The 22,496-nt window shown below is 43.8% G+C and overlaps 1 protein-coding gene and 1 long non-coding RNA gene across 5 annotated transcripts in view; one reads left to right on the top strand and one right to left on the bottom strand.

Annotated features, from left to right (window-relative positions):
• Positions 1-8,690: 8,690 nt before the first annotated feature.
• Positions 8,691-10,892, bottom strand: LOC147122323 (uncharacterized). The gene is made up of 2 exons (XR_015077728.1): positions 10,528-10,892; positions 8,691-8,860 (listed from the first exon to the last, which is right to left on the bottom strand). It is a non-coding gene; the product is annotated as an uncharacterized LOC147122323 (long non-coding RNA).
• ccdc18 (coiled-coil domain containing 18) overlaps positions 10,807-22,496 on the top strand; it is a 183,272-nt gene continuing 171,582 nt past the window's right edge. For 2 of the 4 annotated variants that reach the window (XM_085983310.1, XM_085983311.1), the window contains exon 1: positions 10,807-10,984. The gene's annotated coding sequence lies outside the window, so the exon portion shown is untranslated. The remainder of the gene's footprint in view (positions 10,985-22,496) is intronic. The other 2 variants (XM_085983312.1, XM_085983309.1) reach the window with 1 other exon arrangement.

Here is a 22,496-nt window from a genome sequence, read left to right as displayed (position 1 = left end):
AAATGAAGAGTATTCCATCACATTCCTGACTTGTGACTTGCAGCTGATGGAGAGGCTTTGGGGAGTGAGGTGAGCCACTTGCACAAAATAGCCTTTGACCTGCGCTAGTAGCTATGGAGTTGATGTGGCTGGTCCAGTTGAGCTTCTGTCAATGGTGACCACCCCCACCCCCAGGATGTTAATACTTGGTGAAACAGCATTGGTGGGTAAATGCTACTTGATGGCACTATTGAGAACTCCTTCCATTACTTTGATGATTTGAAGCAGGTTGATGGGGCCGTAATTGGCCAGATTGCATTTTCCATATTTTTGGGTAGATGCCACTGTTACAGCTATACTGCTAGTGCTTGAACAAGGAGCAACAGCACCACCTTGGTTGGGGACTTAAAGATAAGTATAAATTGTTTAGTATTTATAGTTACAAGCAGGCATTACTCTGGTAAATCATGCTTGACTAATCTGGAATTTTTTGAGGATGTAACTGGTAAAATAGATAAGAGAACCAGTGGATATGGTGTATTTGGACTTTCAGAAGGCTTTTGATAAGGTCGCACATAAGAGATTAGCGTGCAAAATTAAGGCACATGGGATTGGGGGCAAGGCATTGACTTGGATAGAGAACTGGTTGGCGGACAGAAAGCAGAGTTGGAATAAACGGGTCGTTTTCCGAGTGGCAGGCAGTGACTAGTGGGGTACCGCAAGGATCGGTCCTAGGACCCCAGCTGTTCACAATGTATATTAATGATCTGGACGAGGGAATTGGATGTAATATCTCCAAATTTGCAGACGACACAAAGCTGGGTGGGAGGGTAAGCTGTGAGGAGGATGTCGTGAAACACCAGTACGATTTGGACAGGTTGGGTGATTGGGCAGAAACATGGCAAATGCACTATAATGTGGATAAATGTGAGGTTATCCACTTTGGTGGCAAAAACAGGAAGGCAGATTATTATTTGAATGGCAATAGATTGGGAGAAGGGGGAAGTGCAAAGAGACCTGGGTGTTCTTGTGCACCAGTCACTGAAGGTAAGCATGCAGGTGCAGCAGGCGGTTAAGAAGGCAAATGGTATGTTGGCCTTTGTAGCAAGAGGGTTCGAGTACAGGAACAAGGATGTCTTGCTACAGTTGTACAGGGCCTTGGTGAGACCTGTAGTGTATGTGCCTTTAAGAGCCCCAGGTGTGCTGTAATGCCGGTAATTGCCACTCGGGCTATATAAGCCTGTATATTGTGTATATCTGTTAGAACCCCCTCCAGACTTTGCTTAGTAAACACCTATGAACCAACTCCTGTCTTCAGTGTCTTTATCAACACACGGACACTACAGTGGCGACGAAGTGGAAACGGACTTACCTGCAATTCGGCAGCAGCTCAAGGACATCGATTCCTCGGGCGTCCAGAAGACTCAAGAAAGTGAGAGAAGCTGTGGTTTCACCAGCTGGCCAAGCTGGTGGCAGGTACTGCGCTAATCCTTCCTGGGCGTCAGGCTGGGGCTCCAGCGGCTGGCTCTACAGCTGAGACAGGCAGCGAAATCGGAGGCAAGCAATAACGGACTGGGAGGGAGCACTCAGGAGACGGCCGGCGCGGCAAGCAGGTCAGCGTTCAGACTTGGAGAGAAAGTTCGGCGGGAACGAGTCTCCAACTGTAAATAAAAAAATTTAAATTTAAAAAAAGGAAACCGCGGGAAACAGCGTTGTCATCGGCAGCAGCGGCGGGGAAGCGCCATATCTTTGCTGCAGAAAAGAAAGAAAAGTGCGGGAAGCGCCATATCTTTTTTGAAATGCCTAAGTCTGGCAATATTGATGCTTTTGATAGCGAAATAGAGGATTGGACCACATACGTGGAAAGAGTAGAGGAATATTGCACTGCAAATGGAATAGAAGATGAAAAAAAAGCTTCAGTACTGCTGAACCTAATGGGCGCAAAGGCATACGGGCTGTCATGAAATTTAATCACTCCAGCCAAACCAAAGGACAAGAATTTTAAAGAAATTGTTGATACCCTGCAGGAGCACTTAAACCCAACACCGCTGCTGATAGCAGAACGATTCAAATTCTTCAAGAGAAATCAACACAAGAATGAAAGTAACGCTGATTACCTAACCGAATTAAGAAAGCTATCAAAGTACTGCCAATTCGGGGCAGGACTAGCAGATTATCTTCGAGACAAATTCGTTTGCGGTCTCTTAAGTGAAGGAACACAAAAAAGGCTGCTTTCTGAAAAAGATTTAACATTGGACAAAGCTTTCAGTATGGCTGTACCATACGAAACAGCAGCAAGAGGAGCTGCAGAGATACAACAAAAGACACAGGACTTCGGCACCCATGAAATGACACAGGGTTTCAAAAGATGTTATCGCTGCGGCAGATCCACCCATAACCAGAGGGACTGCTGGTTCAAGGACAAAGCATGCCGGCAATGCGGAAAGATTGGACACGTTGCACGGGTATGCCGATATGGACAAAATAAATCCAGACAGAAGAGAAAAAAAAATCAATAAAGGAAAGTACAGGAAGGTACAAATGATGACGGACAGTAGCTCCGAAGACCAGAAGAGCAAGAGCGATAGCGACTCCGAAAACAAGAGACTAAGCTGTCTCAAATTACATAATGTACTTGCCAAAGATGATTACCAAACCATTTGGGTTACCCTCACGATAGCAGGGTCCCCAATTAAAATGGAGCTAGATACAGGATCAGCTCTAACTGTAATAAGTCGACGGGATTACGAGAGGCTATTTTCGCATATACCTCTAAAAGACACATCCATTATCTTAAAAACATATACGGGGCAGAAAGTATACCCCAAAGGAAAAATAAGGGTGCCTGTTGTATACAACGGCAAAGAAATACAAAAGTTGTATTTATACATTCTACAAGATGGTGGTCCACCGTTGTTGGGACGTGAATGGATCAGAAAGATACGTTTAGACTGGCACTCCAGGCACTGACGGTGACCAGTAAGAAAATAAATAATGATGACATCATACCTGAACGATTAAAAGACATCTTGGCCAACGCCAAAGAAGTGTTTCAAGAGAAACTAGGAACCTTGAAAGGCATCACCGCCTCAATAAAAGTGGAAGATGCAGCAATTCCCAAATTTTTTAAGGCAAGACCGGTGCCATACGCAATTCATCCAGCAGTCGAGGCAGAGCTGGAGAATTTGGAAAAGGCAGGCGTATTATCCAAAATAGATTGGAGCGAGTGGGCAGCACCCATCATTCCAGTCATGAAGAAAGCATTGAATAATGATAATTCTGAAGAACAGAGAAAAATTCGCACCTGTGGAGACTTCAAGGTGACTGTAAACCCGGTCCTTCACACAGTACAGTATCCTCTTCCGAGGATAGAAGATATTTCCACCTCACTATCCGGAGGGAAACGTTTCACCAAAATTGACTTGGCACAGGCATATCTACAGATGGAGGTTGAGGAGGCCTCTAAAAAGTATCTCACGATAAACACACACAAAGGCCTGTACCAGTACAATCGACTGGTTTTTGGAGTAGCATCAGCTCCAGCTATCTGGCAAAGAGCTATGGAGCAAGTCCTGCAAGGGATTCCGGGGACTCGATGCTACCTAGACGACATCCTTGTAACAGGAGAAAACGACAACGAGCACCTTGCCAATTTGGAGCAGGTGCTCACTAGGCTGAAAGAACGGGGCCTACGAGCAAATCGCCCCAAGTGCGAATTTTTCCAAAATCAGATATCATATTGTGGTCACATAATTAATAATGAAGGGTTGCATAAGTCACCTGAAAAAATTGAAGCGGTCATAAAAGCCCCAGCACCTGAAAATGTTTCACAATTAAGGTCGTTCCTGGGATTAATAAATTACTATCATAAATTTTGACTGAACTTATCAACTCTTCTACACCCTCTTAATGAACTTCTACAAACAGGAGTGATTTGGAAATGGAACGAAGACTGTAAATGTGCCTTCCATAAATGCAAAGACTTAATCACATCCGAAGAAGTTTTGGCTCATTACAACCCATCACTGCCAATCAGACTGGCGTGCGATGCATCCCCTTACGGCATAGGAGCAGTATTATCCCATAAATTCCCTGATGGCTCAGAACGGCCGATAGCTTTTGCGTCACGCTCATTAAACTCAGCTGAGCGTAACTATGCCCAAATCGACAGGGAAACACTCAGCCTGGTATGGGGAGTGAAGAAATTCAACCATTACCTACACGGACAAAAATTTACCTTGTTGACTGACCATCAACCCCTCATCTCCATATTCAACCCTAAAAAGGGTGTTCCCATTATGACAGCGCAAAGGCTACAGAGGTGGTCCCTTTTTCTAGGGGCACACCAATACAACATAGAATACAAAGGATCAAAACAGCGTGGGAATGCTGACGGTTTATCGCGCCTACCGTTGCCAACGGTAGAAGAGGCACCTACAGTAGACCCAGTAGAGATGTTCCACTCTACCATAGTGGAATGTCTACCAGTAACAAATTCTGCCATTGAAAGGGAGACGAGAAATGACCCGACTCTCTCTCGGGTCTACGATTTAACAGTGAAGAAATGGCCAGCACATGGCGAACCACTGTTGCCAGCATTCTCGCAAAGAAGAGAACAGCTGTCAGTGTGCTGAGGAACCTTGATGTGTGGATCCAGAGTGGTGATTCCACCCAAACTCCAGGATAAAGTGCTAAAGGAGCTTCACGAGGGGCATCTGGGTGGAGTGAAAATGAAGAACCTAGCTAGGGCGTTTGTATGGTGGCCAGGTATCGATGGCGACATCGAATAAATGACCAAGAGCTGCCTAGGATGCCAGAAGGTCCAAAACGCTCCACCACAAGCCCCTCTACATCCATGGGAGTGGCCCTCATCTCCCTGGCAAAGGGTGCACATCGACTTTGCTGGTCCATTTATGGACTCAATGTTCTTAATCGTGGTTGATGCACACTCCAAGTGGCCGGAGGTAATAAAGATGTCCTCCACCATCACGGAAAAAACCATCACAGTATTAAGAACCATATTTGCCAGGAATGGGCTGCTGGAACAGATATGTTCTGATAATGGACCGCAATTTGTGTCCGAAGAATTCAGAAAGTTCTAAAAAAACAATGGGGTTAAGCACTACACGTATGCCCCATACCATCCCGCCACCAATGGATTGGCTGAAAGGTTTGTCCAGACCTTCAAGAAGGCCATAAAGGCCATGGGTAATGAAGACACAAAACTTCAGCACAAGGTGGATAACTTCTTATTCGCATACAGGAATGCAACACATATGGTTACCAACCAAACTCCCGCCATGATGTTCTTCAATCGAAACCTAAGATGCCGGCTGGATTTGGTCAAGCCCAACATCAGAAGGGACGTGGAGAACCGGCAGTTTCAAGGCATGAATGAAAGGCCAACTAGAACCTTCCAGATAGGTCAACAAGTTTTGGCCCGCGACTACCGTACCGAGAAATGGCAGCCTGGAACTATCTGCACATGACTAGGACCACTGATGTATACCGTGGACATCGGCGAAAGCATAATAAGGTGCCATGCTGACCAAATCATAGTCATCCGAAAAGGGACAACCTACACCACAACTCTATACGTCTAACGATGAAGTAGAGATACCCATATCTACCTCCGATCCGGTGATACTGGAACCCGATGAACCCGACACTGGCATTCAAGCCGAATCAGCCTTGCCAAAAGAACCTACTACACCACCAGAAACTACTACACCCCCGAGGCGTTATCCGGACCGAGTCAGGAAGCCTCCTGAGAGACTGACTTATAATTAATTAACTACAGCAATGTGTGTATTTTTCTTATAACGTAATTAATAATTACTTAAAATATGATGTACTGGTTACCTAAAAGGGGCGGAATTGTAGTGTATGTGCCTTTAAGAGCCCCAGGTGTGCTGTAACACCGGTAATTGCCACTCGGGCTATATAAGCCTGTATATTGTGCATATCCGTTAGAACCCCCTCCAGACTTTGTTTAGTAAACACCTATGAACCAACTCCTGTCTTCAGTGTCTTTATCAACACACGGACACTACAAGACCACACTTTGAGTATTGTGTGCAGTTTTGGTCGCCTTACCTGAGGAAGGACGTTCTTGCCATGGAAGGAGTGCAGCGAAGATTCACCAGGCTGATACCTGGGATGGCAGGAATGACGTATGAAGAGAGATTGGGTCGATTGGGCTTATACTCGCTGGAGTTTAGAAGATTGAGAGGGGATCTCATCGAAACCTATAAAATTCTGTCAGGCCTGGACAGACTAGATGCAGGAAGGATGTTTCTGATGGCCGGGGAGTCCAGAACCAGGGGTCATAGTCTAAGGATAAGGGGTAAGCCATTTAGGACAGAAATGAGGAGGAATTTCTTCACCCAGAGAGTGGTGAACCTGTGGAATTCTCTGCCACAGAGGGCAGTGGAGGCCAGTTCATTAAATATATTCAAAAAGGAGTTGGATATATTTCTTAAGGCTAAAGGGATCAAGGGATATGGGGAGAAGGCAGGGACAGGGTACTGAATTTGGATGATCAGCCATGATCTCATTGAATGGCGGAGCAGGCTCGAAGGGCCGAATGGCCTACTCCTGCTCCTATCATCATCTTCTATGGTATGACTGAGTCATGACAAAATTGTAACACAGGAAGTGAATGCAACACCAGAAAGTGTCAGAAAAGTCAGAACCTTGTTCTGTAGTGCCACCCATTGGCCAGAGCATACAACTACATCATTAGACAATTGTTTACATACAGGATTTGCATTCTAAATGTTTGCAAAGATCTCTTGTGCAAGGGACAGTGAAGACCAAGTGTAGTTTTCAGATGAAGCAGGGTTAGATAATTGGACTAGAAATAATTCAGTCCCCAATTTAAAGTTGCATGTTCCATTTTTATACTATTTAACTATATAAAAATAAATGTAAGAAGTCACACAACACCAGGTTATAGTCCAACAGCTTTATTTGAAATCAGAAGCTTTCGGAGCGCTGCTCCTTCGTCAGGTGAAGTGGAGAGATGCATAAAGACACAACTTATATAGTCAGAGAATAATGCCAGATGATTACAGGTAATCTTTCTAACTGCCATTTATCACACCTCGGCAGAGAGATAATCACAGCAATCAAAGGTGTGAATGGTGTCCAAACAGTCAGTCAGGAAAACATTACATCAAAGAACAATGAGGTGGGGTCACAAGGGGTCAAATGTTGCAGATGCTGGGGTCTGTATGAAAAACAAAAAAAAACAATTTTTTTTTGCTGGAAATCACAGGTCCAGCCGCACCTGTGTAGAGAGAACAAGCCAACGACGACTCGAGTCTGGATGACCCTACGTCAGGTGGGGTTACATGTAGAGTGACATGAACCCAAGATCCTGGTTGAGGCCATCCTCATGAGTGCGGAACTTGGCTATTAGTTTCTGCTCGACAATTTTGCGTTGTGTCTCTCGAAGGCCGCCTTGGGGAATGCTTACCCGAAGATCGGAGGCTGAATGTCCTTGACTGCTGAAGTGTTCCCCGACTGGGAGGGAACACTCTTGCCTGGCGATTGTTGTATCGTAGAGCAGAAACTGATAGCCAAGTTCCGCACTCATGAGGACGGCCTCAACTGGGATCTTGGGTTCATGTCACGCTACATGTAACCCCACCTGACGTAGGGTCATCCAGACTCGAGTCGTCGTTGGCTTGTTCTCTCTACACAGATGCAGCTGGACCTGCTGTGATTTCCAGCAAAAAATGTTTTTTTGTCTCTTTTTTGTTTTTCTTATAGACCCCAGCATCTGCAACATTTGACCCCTTGTGACCCCACCTCATTGTTCTTTGATGTAATGTTTTCCTGACTGACCTGTTTGGACACCATCCACACCTTTGATTGCTGTGATTATCTCTCTGCCGAGGTGTGATAAATGGCAGTTAGAAAGATTACCTGTAATCATCTGGCATTATTCTCTGACTATATAAGCTGTGTCTATATGCATCTCTCCACTTCACCTGACGAAGGAGCAGCGCTCTGAAAGCTTGTGATTTCAAATAAAACTGTTGGACTATAACCTGGTGTGTGACTTCTTACTTTTGTCCACCCCAGTCCAACACCAGCATCTCCACACCATATAAAAATAAGATTTATGGCAATTTAGGAGGCAAAGTTGAGTTGGTTGTACATCAGGAGTTTCTTGTAGTATAGGCTGAGGAGCTGGGAGATGCAAAACTGAGGTGCTACAGTGCCACTACTGGCAGGAGGGTGTAATTACAGCACAACAGGTTTACACTGGCCGTTTCCATTGTAAATGTGGGCACGAATTTATAATGGAAAAGTTGATAAATTTTGTATGACATGAAGTAAGGTGTAGAGGAAATTCATTTCGAGCTAAGATTATTTTAATAAGAGACATAAATAAGTTTTCAACTCTGGGATTAATTTGTGGAGAAAATGTTTCTCTTGGGCAGCTATGCATGAGGCTGGGTAGATAATTAGTGAAATATGAGTAAAAATATTCATTTGCTAACACTTGGGTTTACAATGGGGGGAAAATAATTATGTAGTTTTTTGAAGCCTAGTAAATCAGTTGATGCTTTGGGAAGGCATTAAATCATTGTGAAGTCATATCAGTGTGATGCTCTAACCAGTGAAAATGATTGCTTCCTGTTATTTCTCTACAGGCGGTGTAGTAATTGAAAAGGCTACTGACTGCAGTTCAAAACCAATGTAGATCACAAATATATTTAAGAAAAACTAAAACAAAAACAAACTTTTTGTACAAAAATAGATGGATGAAATGAAACTTGTTAAATCTGTTCTGAAAGTGTTTCACCAAAGTAAAGTCCACAATGCTTTTTTCCTTCCTGAATCGCTGCATAGTTGGCTACCATGGAACCTGTGGGGACACATTTATACACCAATGAGCCAACAGTGTTAAGATCACCATCCCTTTACAAAATTCAAACATACCAATAAATAAGAAATATAAGCACAAATAGGATAGAGTTGCCAAAGCTCAAGTGCTGCACATGACCTGCAGTTTAGTTGTCTCCGTTTGTTGGTAATGCTTCACCCAACAAAACAAAAAGTAAGGGGAAAATATCATATCTCACACTCATTTTGATTAAGTTTTAATCACTTTGTTTTGAGAGTATGTCTTACTTGATGTTCCTCTAAAAAATAAAGTTTCAAATGTGTGTTTTGGAAACATAACATGTTGGAAATCTATAGCAGGTCTCTCAAACTGCTGAAAGTGAAAATTAACATTTTGGGTGGCGAGTATCAGAACGCCCCTGACAAAGTATCTCGACCTGAAATTACAACTTTTCTTTTAAGTTGCTGACGCAACTGGATGTCTAGTTCTGCCATCTTTCCAATATTTGCAATTTTTTTTTGGAAACAATCTAGATGCTTAAATAGGTTTGCAACCTGCCACATGTGAGATTAATAATTGAGAGGCTGATGCCAGGACTGCTGAAAGCTGACTATTTCTCTGCCTCTGAAATCTTCATTCAGGCCGTTGTCATTTCCAGATTCAACATGTTCCTGTGGCCTCACTGAGCAGCGTCAGAATGGGTGAGACTCGCCAGCTACGGTGTGGTGTCACCATCCTCTGTTGTGCTCGCTACAGTGGATCCCCAGAAGGAGACACCTTTCGGCCACCGTCCCTCACCACCACTTCTCTTGACCCCTCCATGGTCTCTAAATTGTCAGATTGCTTGTCCAACATCCAGTCCTGGATGAGCAAAAATTTTCTCCAATTAAATATTGGGAAGACAGAAACCATTGTTTTCATTCCCCACCCCAAACTCTGTTCCCTAGCCAGACTTCATCCCTCCCTAACATTTGTCTGAGGCTGAACCACACTGTTAAACAACCTTGGTGTCATATTTGACCCTGAAATGCACCCATTTCTGCCCTTGCCTCAGCTCATGCGTTGCTGGAACCCTCATCCATGCCTTTGTTACCTCTAGACTTGACTATTCTAATGCACTCCCGGCTGGCCTCCCACGTTCTACTTGAGTCATCCGAACTTGGTTGCCTGTGTCCTAACTCGCACCAAGTCCAGTTCACCTATTGCTCCTGTGCCCGCTGACCTGCATTGGCACCCGGTTAAGCACTACCTTGATTTCAAAATTCTCATCCTTGTTTTCAAAATCCCTTCATGGTCTAGCCCCTCCCTATCTCAGTGATCTCCTCCAGCCCCACACTTTCCCTGCAGATAGCTGCACTTCTCTGAATCTGCCCTCTTGAGAGCATCCCTGATTATAATTGCTCAACTATTGGTGACTGTGCCTTCTGTTGCTTCGGCCCTAAGCTCTGGGATTCCCTGCCTGAACCTCTCTGCCTCGCTACCTCTTTCCTCCTCAAAACTTATCTGTTTCTATTAAATATATTCAAGAAGGAGTTGGATATATTTCTTAAGGCTAAAGGGATCAAGGGGTATGGGAAGAAAGCAGGGACCGGGTCCTGAATTTGGATGATCAGCCATGATCGCATTGAATGGCGGAGCAGGCTCGAGGGGCCGAATGGCCAACTCCTGCTCCTGTCTTCTATGTTTACCTCTTTAACCAAGCTTTTGGTCATCTGCCCTAATTTCCCCTTATATGGCTCGATGTCTTTTCTTTTGTGCTATGATACTCGTGTGGAGTGCCTTGGGACGTTTTTACTACGTTAAAGGCGCTTGTATAAATACAAATTGTTGTTGTTGTCTGTTTAACGGTCGCCCGCCTGAACTTGACGCAAACGCGCGATTGTGGGCGGCAGCCTCGGCTGCGGAGGCCGGGAGCGCCCCGCACTGGCCAATCAGAAGCCGCTGCGCGCCGAGCTCAAAAACGTCAGCTTCCAGGCGACCAGCAGCAGCCCAGCGGGAAGATGGCGGCTGCTTTTAGGTTGGGATCATTCAGTGCCAGGGCACAGGCGTGGCATACGTGGCCTTAAAACTGGGCAACCACCGGCACTTTCCCCTTCACCTCCTCCCCACATGATAAATTGCCGTGGTTGTTGTACAATGCTGCAGGTAAATGCGCCGTTTTTAGTAAGATTGTTGTGTTGATTCCGGCCTGACTTTCATTCACAATACGAGCCCGGGGTTGATTTGTTTTGATAAATTCAGGTGTTGGGGGGCATTCACATTGACAGTGACTTTAGGAATTCGATCTCTTTTTTTTCAACTTCCGAAATTAAGCAATAATCACGCAAAGTTTTCGGGTTGTTATGTGCTCAGTTCAGCTTTTTGAGAATTATTAGCGATTTTAATAACGTTGGAATAGATGGCAGCTTTCTCTTTAATATTAATTCAGTGCTATATTTTCATACACCAGATCTCTGTAGATGCACGATGAAAAAGTTCAGTGGATGATTTAGTTGCTGAGTTCCAAAAGTGAATGTTTGAAAGATTGATTATGGGTAAATAGAGGTAGCCATGGTTACTTATAGACACAATCTTGGTTGCGAGCGATGAGACTAAGGTTTACAGGAATAAAACCCACTAGAGGTAAATTTTCGTGGGTTTTAAGAGTGTCAAATGGCTCCTGAGATTAAATCACAGTCTCGTTATACCACGTTTTTGTTCATCTAATCCATTCTCAAAATTCAAGATATCAGTAACAAATAACATTGATCAGAAACTGGGAGATGCTTGTACAAAATGTGTTCAAGGTTATATTAGTGGTTTATATACCTTTTTATTTTTGTTGAACATGTTATTACACTCTTGGGGAAATAGTTACATTTTTCATAATCTTTCCCCAGTTTATTCTTTATTCACTGAATTTGATTTTCCATGTCAAAATTATTTTAAAAATCTAATCTTCATGAACTTTGTGGTAGGCTTTTATTAGAGGTCTTCTTTCACACAGAAAGTGTCTTAGAAACATAGACATAGAAGATAGGAGCAGGAGTAGGCCATTCGGCCCTTCGAGCCTGCTCCGCCATTCAATGAGATCATGGCTGATCATCCAAATTCAGTACCCTGTCCCTGCCTTCTCCCCATATCCCTTGATCCCTTTAGCCTTAAGAAATATATCCAACTCCTTTTTGAATATATTTAATGAACTGGCCTCCACCGCCCTCTGTGGCAGAGAATTCCACAGGTTCACCACTCTCTGGGTGAAGAAATTCCTCCTCATTTCTGTCCTAAATGGCTTACCCCTTATCCTTAGACTATGACCCCTGGTTCTGGACTCCCCGGCTATCATAAACATCCTTCCTGCATCTAGCCTGTCCAGGCCTGACAGAATTTTATAGGTTTCGATGAGATCCCCTCTCAATCTTCTAAACTCCAGTGAGTATAAGCCCAATCAACACAATCTCTCCTCATACGTCATTCCTGCCATCCCAGGTATCAGCCTGGTGAATCTTCGCTGCACTCCTTCCATGGCAAGAACGTCCTTCCTCAGGTAAGGCGACCAAAACTGCACACAATACTCAAGGTGTGGTCTCGCCAAGGCCCTGTACAACTGCAGCAAGACATCCTTGTTCCTGTACTCGAACCCTCTTGCTACGAAGGCCAACATACCATGTGCCTTCTTAACCGCCTGCTGCACCTGCATGCTTACCTTCAGCGACTGGTGCACAAGAACACCCAGGTCTCTTTGCACTTCCCCTCCTCCCAATCTATTGCCATTCAAATAATAATCTGCCTTCCTGTTTTTGCCACCAAAGTGGATAACCTCACATTTATCCACATTATAGTGCATTTGCCATGTTTCTGCCCAATCACCCAATCTGTCCAAGTCGTACTGGAGTTTCTCGACATCCTCCTCACAGCTTACCCTCCCACCCAGCTTTGTGTCGTCTGCAAATTTGGAGATATTACATCCAATTCCCTCGTCTAGATCATTAATATATATTGTGAACAGCTGGGGTCCTAGGACCGATCCTTGCGGTACCCCACTGGTCACTGCCTGCCACTCGGAAAACGACCCGTTTATTCCAACTCTTTGCTTTCTGTCCGCCAACCAGCTCTCTATCCAAGTCAATACCTTGCCCCCAATCCCATGTGCCTTAATTTTGCACGCTAATCTCTTATATGGGACCTTATCGAAAGCCTTCTGAAAGTCCAAATACACCACATCCATTGGTTCTCCCGTATCTATTTTACCAGTTACATCCTCAAAAAAATTCCAGTAGATTAGTCAAGCATGATTTACCTTTTGTAAATCCATGTTGACTTTGTCCGATCCTGTCACTGCTTACCAAGTGCTCTGCTATTAATCTTTTATAATAGATTCTAGCATTTTCCCCACTACCGATGTCAGGCTTACCGGTCTATAATTCCCCGCTTTTTCTCTACCACCTTTTTTGAATAGTGGGGTAACATTAGCTACCCTCCAATCCATGGGTACTGTTCCAGAGTCTATCGAGTTCTGGAAGATGACCAGCAATGCATCTACTATTTCTCGGGCCACTTCCTTAAGTACCCTGGGATGTAGATTATCAGGCCCTGGGGATTTATCGGCCTTCAGTCCCATCAATTTTCCTAACACCATTTCCCTACAAATACTGATTTCTTTCAGTTCCACCCTTTCATCAGGCCCTATGTTCCCCGGCATCTCTGGGAGGTTATTTGTGTCCTCCTTTGTGAAGACAGAACCAAAGTATGAATTTAGTTGGTCTGCCATTTCTTTGTTTCCCATTATAAATTCCCCTGATTCTGACTGCAAGGGACCTACGCTTGACTTCACCAATCTTTTTCTCTTCACATATCTATAAAAGCTTTTACAGTCAGTTTTTATGTTCCCTGCAAGCTTACTCTCATTCTATTTTCCCTTTCTTAATTAATCCCTTTGTCCTCCTTTGTTGAATCCTAAACTGCTCCCAATCCTCAGGATTATTGCTTTTTCTGGCCAATTTATATGTCGTCTCCTTGGATCTTATGCTATCCCTAATTTCCCTTGTTAGCCACGGTTGAGTCACCTTTTTTTGTTTTATTTTTATGCCAAACTGGGATGAACAATTCTGTAGCTCATCCATTTGGTCTTTGAATGTTTGCCATTGCCTATCCACCGTCAACCCTTTGAGTGCCATTCCCCAATCAATCCTACCCAACTCGCTCCTCAGACCATCGTAGTTTCCTTTATTTAAATTGAGGACCCTAGTCTCTGAGTCAACTACTTCATTCTCCATCTTAATGAAGAATTCGATCATATTATGATCGCTCAGACCCAAGGGGCCTCGTACAACAAGATTGCTAATTTATCCTTTCTTGTTACATAATACCCAGTCTAAGATGGCCTGATCTCTGGTTGGTTCCTCGACATATTGGTCCAGGAAACCATCCCGTAAGCACTCCAGGAATTCCTCCTCCACAGTATTGGCATAGTTATTGGCATCCAGGATTGGCTTTATTGTCAATTTGGAGGTGTCCGCGCTGGGGAAAAACAGCAAGGCTCGGTACATGTCAGTGAAAAATGAAAAGTAGCAGATTTCTACAGAACTGAACAAATCAAACAGATAAATCTCTTACAAAAGATGAAATGTTTTATAGTACTAAGTATGCTATACTAAAATGAACCTGTGCTCCTTCCCTTAAACATATTAAAGGAATAGGAGTAGGCCATTCATCCCCTCGAGCCTGTTCTGCCATTCAGTTAGATCATGGCTGATCTGTATCTTAACGATATCCACCCCCTTGGTTCCGTAACCCTTAATATCCTTGCCTAACAAAAATCTATCAATCTCAGTTTTGACATTTTCATTTGACCCAACCTTAACAGTTTTTTGGGGGAGAGAGTTCCAGATTTCCACTCCCCTTTGTGTGAAGAAGTGCTTTCTGACATCACCCCTGAATGGCCTAGCTTTAATTTTAAGGTTATGCCCCCATGTCCTGGACACCCCCAGCAGTGGAAATGGTTTCTCTATCTACCCTATCAACTCCTTTGATCATCTTAAACATCTCAATTAGATCGCCACTTAACCTTCTATACATATTCCTGTACAAGCCAAGTTAATGCAACCTGTCCTCATAATTTAATCCTTTTAGTTATTTGTTAATTTTCTTATTTTTGGGGCATCTTGTGTCATAATGTATTCTCACCTAAATTTGTAGCATCAGTCCATGTAAGATGTACAAAAATTGTTTTAAGTCACTTATTTTGTATAAATAGAATAGATGTTGGATCAATTTGTCTAAAAGTAGACCTCTTGTGCAGCTGCCACCATGAAGTTTCTTAAATAAATGGTTGCTTTTATGGTGGATACATGTAATCATTGCAGGATTCACAGGAGGATATAATGGAATTTGTTCTGAAGTGAATTATATGGAATTAAGAGCCTGCTTGTGTGGTACAAGCTAAATATCTTTACTCAGGATAATGAAAAATAATGGAGTCTTGTGGGTACGAAGTTCTGTCATTGTGTCATAGAGGAAATTAAATCACATTCATTCCGGGTTGTCATAGCTATGCCTGAAGGACCATTTCTATTGGTGGGTTTAAATTGTCCAGTATATTAGTGGTTGTGGGATTAAATGGAAATGTTTTTGATGTAGTAATGGCACTTTGCCACTTTAAAACAAAATTCAAAATGAATATTTATGAGCTTATATAGGTGTCAGGCTGGCGCAGTTATGAGCAAAGTCACCAAGTCAGAAGTTTGTCTTCAAGCCACGCGTCAGGATTTTGAGCTCATATTTTGGCCTTACAATTCACTGCAGTGCTGAGGAGGGAGAATTATAGAAAGTGCTGTTCTTTGGATGATATTAACTGAGGCTCCACCTGCCTGCTCAGGTGGATGTTAAAGATTCTATGACACTCCAAACAAGAGCAGGTGCTCTCTAAGTGTTCTTTCCAACTTTCCCCAACACAGCCATTTAAAAAAAAGTCTTAATTTCATTGCTGTTTGTAACACCTGCACAAGATTTTTATTAATACTGTGTGCAAATTGGCTGCTGTGTTCACTTATATGGTCTACTGTTAATTCAAAGTTGTTTATTGATTGGGGGAGACGGGGAAATAAAATTATCCACTAGTTTTAATTAAGCAATTTGAATAAAACAGCACGGGTGTTCTTTTTGCATGATTTCCATTCAAACTAACAGATAATTAAGAAACTGAATTGAGATTAATATTTAGTATAAATACAAAAAATTCTTTGTACCCCACAACCTGTAAATTAAAAAAAAAATGTTTTCCCTTCTTTTGAAACATATTCTGCTGAAAATAATTGATTAAATCTGGGTTACTGTGCATGTTGGCTCTCTCCTTGCACTAGGAGAGCGGCTCTGTCAATGCCAATTACAGGCTTCCCAGCTAGTGACTCCATTGGGAGCCTTGTGGTTAGGCACGTAACACAAGATATTTATTTATGAGGAAGGCCATTCAGCTCATGTTAGTTTAATCACCCAGTAAAATTCTGCAGTGCCACCACCCCCCACTCCATTGCATAATCTAATTTTTTGTTAAGTGATTCCAGAGTTTTGGTCTCCACTACTTTACCTGGAAATCCATTCCATGTGTTGATCATTTTTTGCGTGAAGAACATTCTATACCCGTTGTATTTCCTTTTCTTTAATTTGAATCCGTGTCCCCATGTCCTAAATCCACGATTTAATGTAAAGTAATGGTCTGGAATTAGTTTTTCTATTCCCTTGAATATCTTGTATATACCTCTATAAAGATTCCCTCTCCGAGGCCTCCTTTCCTGGTTGATAATCCTAAATGTTTCCAGTCTTTCTTTGTAACTATAATCCTTGACATTAGGGAGCAGCCTTGTGGCTCCTCTCGGCACTGCTTCAGCACTTGAATGTCTCCATTCTATCTTAGTGACCACATAGAAACATAGAAGATAGGAGCAGGAGTAGGCCATTCGGCCCTTCGAGCCTGCTCCACCATTCAATGAGAATTCATGGCTGATCATCCAAACCCTACACCGACAGCCATCCCACCCAAGCCCTATCCCCGTAACCCCACGTATTTAATCCCCCCTAACACTAAGGGCCAATTTTTTTTTATCATGGCCAATCAACCTAACCCGCACATCTTTGGACTGTGGGAGGAAACCGGAGCACCCGGAGAAAACCCACGCAAACACGGGGAGAATGTGCAAACTCCACACAGACAGTCACCCGAGGCCGGATTCGAACCCGGGTCCCTGGCGCTGTGAGGCAACAGTGCTAACCACTACGCCACCGTGCTGACCAAGATATAGTCTGACTAGAACACTGCACAGGATGATCATGATTTCCTCTGACTTGTATTCTACTGTTCGAGCTAGGTAGTTCAACATTCTAGTGGCTTTGTTGATTGCTGCTTTGTACCGGTCGATCACATTGAGTCTACGAAGACTCCTAGGTCTCTCTCAACTTTATATTGAGTTATTATTTCAACATTATTCATGAGTGTGCATGTCTTCCATTTTTTCCTTCCTGTGTGCAGTGTTTTACACTTGTCTGCATTGAACTTCATAAGCCATTGTTCTACCTATATGCATATTTTGCCCAGCTCATTCTGTAATTTCTCCGCTCCCTCCTCATTTCACCAGACTAGCTGCTGAGAAAAGTTGGTTGCCTCGTGGATGTTGCTGATATAATTAGCACAAGCAGAGCAGCTCTTTGGTGTGCTGGAAAACACAATGCAACGTTACCATGGGTTGAAAATCAGTAATCAGGATAAAGATTTCACCTAATGGGTTGGTTATTTGTGTTTACATGGGTTAAACCCCATTATCTAACGTTATCATTCCTATTTTTACATATAATTACTCAACATGATACTCTATCTAACTTGATATGAAAGTTGCCCCTTACCCCATTGATGATTAAAAAAAAATAGTAGCATGACCCTGCCAATACTTGCCCAAGTGACCTGCCGCTTTGGCTTTGGCTTTTCATTAACACCTACGATGGAATGCTGTGCATGTGTTCTTGCACATTTGTGCAAAGCTCTGCTGCCCTTGGTGAAAGAGCAACGGGATTATAACAAGTCTTTTATTTTCTTATTGCTCTAAGTGCTGCTCTCAAATTGGCATCGTACCGTGCCATAAATATTGACCTACTCTGGTAACTACTCAAAGGAAGCACTGTCTCATTGACCGTGTGAAGCCGAAGTGATCCGTGACCACCTCTTTGGCTACCGCTTCAAAGCAGTCGCGCCTGCTTGCTAAAATGTGCAGCACTACTCTTTTATTGACTTTGCACCTGAATTATATTACATACTCTGCATCGCACAGTATAACTGGCCTATAAAGCAAAACAAATGTGAAAATATTCAACTGGAGGAGGACTGATTTCAGTGAGTTGAAAAGAGATCTGGCCCAGGTGGATTGGGATCAAAGATTGGCAGGTAAAACAGTAAATGAGCAATGGGAGGCCTTCAAAGAGGAAATAGCTTGGGTACAGATGAGACACATTCCCACGAGGTGGAAAGCTACAGCTCCTTGGATAACTAAAGGTATAGGCCCGGAATTTGCAGCCGGGATGACCGCGAACTTGCAGCGTTCACTGTCGTACCACCTTTGAAACTGACTGCAACTTCAGGATTTGGCACATGCACATGCGCAGGCGCATGCAGAAATCCTGAAGTTGTGGTCTGTCATTGACAGCTTCGAAACAGGCCGCGCTGTGTCCCTTCCCCACAGAGCTGGTAATCGGCCAAATCGTTGAAACTGGCAAAAACTTCGGCTCTGCCGCAGTAAGTACGCTGTTAAATTCCCCACTAAAAGATGGTACCAAAGGGATTAGGTGTATCTGGGGTTTTGACAGCATTTTTACTGCTAAACAAATGTTACGGGCCTGGAAAACTAATTTAAATTTTGTGCAGTGTGGAATAAAAGTTAAAATTTTTAAGAAACTTAAAACATTAAAAAATGTGTTTTTTAAAGTTTGACCATCTTTATTTCAGGTTTGCTTTTTTCCCATATGAGTGCCCCAATCTTTCTTTTACTCTAACTATTTTAAAAGGTTAGAATTTTAAGAGCTTACTCACTTTCTTTGTTGTCTGTGAGAATTCTGCCTTTTGATTGGCTGCTTAGACAGCCTGTTGACGTCACAGCAGGTCGCATAAGGGAATCCCCATTAACTTCCATTGATTTGAATTGAAGGTCGGAAAACCCGAAGTTCTCGACACGGGGATTGCGAGATCCTTGTGCGCCGTGTACCTCGGGGCCAGCAGTGAACGCTTTCGCTTCGCCGCTGACCACAAATTCCGGGCCCATAGAAATCAAAATGAAACAGAAAAAGGAAGCCTGGCTGAACTTGTTCTCACATTGAACAACTTCTCCTTTGACTCCACTCATTTCCTCCAAATCAAAGGTGTTGCTATGGGTACCCGCATGGGTCCTAGCTATGCCTGCCGCTTCGTGGGATATGTGGAACACTCTTTGTTCCAGTCCTACTCTGGTCCCCTCCCTCACCTCTTTTTCTTACATTGATGACTGTATCGATGCCGTTTCCGGCTCTCGCCCTGAACTAGACAATTTCATTCACTTTGCCTCCAATTTCCACCCTTCCCTCATCTTCACATGGTCCATCTCCGACTCTTCCCTTCCCTTCCTCGACTTCTCCGTCTCCGTCTGTGGGGATAGGTTATTGACCAACATTCACTACAAGCCCACTGACTCCCACAGCTACCTGGACTACACTTCCTCCCACCCCGCCTCCTGTAAGGACTCTATTCCATTCTCCCAGTTTCTCCGTCTCTGGCGCATCTGCTCCGACGATGCCACCTACCACACCAGTGCTTCCGACATGTCTTCCTTTTTCCTCAACCGAGGATTCCCCTCTACCATGGTTGACACAGCCCTCGACCGTGTCTGTTTTTTCTCCCGCACTTCTGCCCTCACCCCTGCCCCTCCCTCCCGGAACCACGATAGGGTTCCCCTTGTCCTCACCTTTCACCCCACCAGCCTCCACATTCAACGGATCATCCTCCGCCATTTCCGCCACCTCCAACGTGATCCCACCACCAAACGCATCTTCCCCTCCCCTTTCAGCATTCTGTAGGGACCGCTCCCTCCGAGATACCCTAGTCCACTCCTCTATCACCCCCAGCACCCCTTCCCCTTCGCCTGGCACCTTCCCGTGCAAGTGCAGGAGATGCAACACCTGCCCTTAAACCTCCCCCCTTCCCACTGTCCAGGGCCCCAAACACCCCTTCCAGGTGAAACAGCGATTTACTTGTACTTCTTGCAATTTAGTATACTGTATTCGCTGCTCACGATGTGGTCTCCTCTACATTGGGGAGACCAAACGCAGATTGGGTGACCGCTTTGCGGAACAGCTCCGTTCAGTCCGTAAGGGTGACCCTGAGCTTCCGGTCACCTGTCACTTTAATTCACCGCCCCATTCCCACTCAGACCTCACTGCACTCGGGCTCTTGCATTGTTCCACGGAAACCCAGCGTAAGCTCGAGGAACAGCACCTCATCTTCCATTTAGGCACTTTACAGCCTTCCGCACTCGGTATCGAGTTCAACAATTTCAGATCATAACCTCGGCCCCTATTACATTTTTACATATTTTTTATCCACACCTTTGTTTTGGCCTTTCCCCTTTTTCTCTCTCCCACATGGCAGCTGTCTCCCATTCTGCCAGCGCATTTCACACCTAAGCTAGAGCCGTCTTTTGTCTCCACTAGTCCTATCACCATCTCGTCTGGTTTTGAATACCTCTTAATGTCTCTTCACTTCTCTTTTGTTCTCTCCCAGCCCCCAAACTGGCCTTTTAATCGGTTTCATTTCCTGTGCTTCTTCAGTCCTGACGAAGCGTTTTGACCTGAACTGTTGACTCTATTTCTCTCTCCACGGATGTTGCCTGGCCTGCTGAGTTTTTCCAGCATTTTCTGTTGTTATTTAGCTTATGATAAATGTTGGGTTCATAATTCAGTAGAGAAACAAGCTGAATACAAAAAGTACAAAGGAGAACTGAAAAAGAAGATAAGAGGGGCAAAGAGAGTGTATGAAAATAGATTAGCGGGTAATATAGAAAGGAACCCAAATGTCTTTTTATAAAGATATCAATAGTCAAAGGAAGAGTGGGGTCGATTAGGGACCAAAAAAGAGATCTTGTGGAGGCAGAGGGCATGGCTAAATGAGTACTTTGCATCTGTTTTTTCTAAAGAGGATGCTGCCAGTGTCACAGTGAAGGATGAGGTAGTTTGTATTGGCAGAAGGATTGGTAACCAGAGGACACTGATTTAGGAGATTGGGAAAAGAACCAGAGGCGACATGAGGATAACATTTTTTACGCAGCGAATTGTGCACTGCCTGATAAGGTGGTGGAAGCAGATTCAGTAATAACTATCTAAAGGGAATTGGATAAATACTTGAAAAGGGAAAAACAATTGCTGGTCTATGGGGAAAGAGCAGGGAGTGGGACTAATTGGACAGCTCTTTCAAAGAGCCGGCACAGACACGATGGGCGGAATGGCCTCCTGTGCTGTATCATTCTATGAATGCACCCTGCAACAACTTTAAATTAATCTCTTGTCTACTATTCATCTCCCCATTGCCCCCCCCCCCACACTCGAAATATTGCTTGCCCTGCAAGGTTGAATGGAGCTTCATTCTACAGCTGTCTGTTTACATGAAAAATTGAATTGCTTATCTGTTGAATTCAAATTTGCAGTGCTTTCTCTCAGTTTGAAAGATCAGTAGATCCCCTCCGAGGTTCAGCTATTGATGGGTGTGTGCCATACTTCCACGGATGGTGCATTCACCCATCTGGCCATCTATCGGGATGAAAAGAGGAAGGTGAGAGGCAGGGAAAATGGAGAGGTGATAAAAAAAAGGAACAGAATCAATGGGTACTTTTTTTAGTGTGAGGAATAAAACATCTTGACGGAAATTTTTTTATGGTGCTCTTTGTATCCAGAAAAATGTCTAGTGCTTTACAGGGTACAGGAAAAGGTGGACACTTGAGTGGAAGACAAATGGGGAAGCAAAGTTGAAGGTGGGAGAGAATGCTGTTAAAGGTTAGTTTTTAGGAAGTTTTTGAAAGCGAGGACGGCGTTGGTTAAATGAGGGCGCTCAAAATCATAGTGGGGTAGTGGTTGTCGATGGTGGAATGAAATGGGAGTAAACTAGTATTGGAGGAGTTGGGGATGTATGGCTGGAAGAGTTTGTTGAGGTAAGGTGGGCAAGTCCTTTGAGAGATTTGTAAATTACATTTATTTGCAGAGGCACAATGAGTATGCAGAGCTCGGTAAGGATGTTGCACTTTGTGCAGGTGAAGGGGAGGGGTGTTGTAAGTACGTTGTTTTTGGAGGTGAGGAGGAAACTATTGGAAAAGTCGAGCCTTGAGGTAATAAAGGCATGGATCAAGGTTTCAATAGCTGCAGGGAGAGTTGAGGGCTGAGGCAGGTGATATTTTGGAAGGGAAAGAATGATCTTGAAAGCACAGTTCAAAAACTGCTCGTGATGTTAAAAATGAACATGAAACTGTTCATTATTAAATAAAACCTCAATGCATAGCACACCCTGCATATCCTTGAATTTATATTTAAAATAAAGCTCTTCTATTGAATGAATTTCCAGGGGGAAATCTCGCAGCTATAATCATTTGTCAATTAGGTAATTAGTAGATCTTGCAATCGT

Source organism: Somniosus microcephalus, chromosome 3 (genome assembly GCF_052327205.1).
Source record: "Somniosus microcephalus isolate GS21.2 chromosome 3, FLI_Smic_1.0, whole genome shotgun sequence".
Classification (NCBI taxonomy): Eukaryota; Metazoa; Chordata; class Chondrichthyes; order Squaliformes; family Somniosidae; genus Somniosus; species Somniosus microcephalus.
Note: the sequence above shows the minus strand (reverse complement) of the source record. Positions and strands in the feature narration are given on the sequence as shown.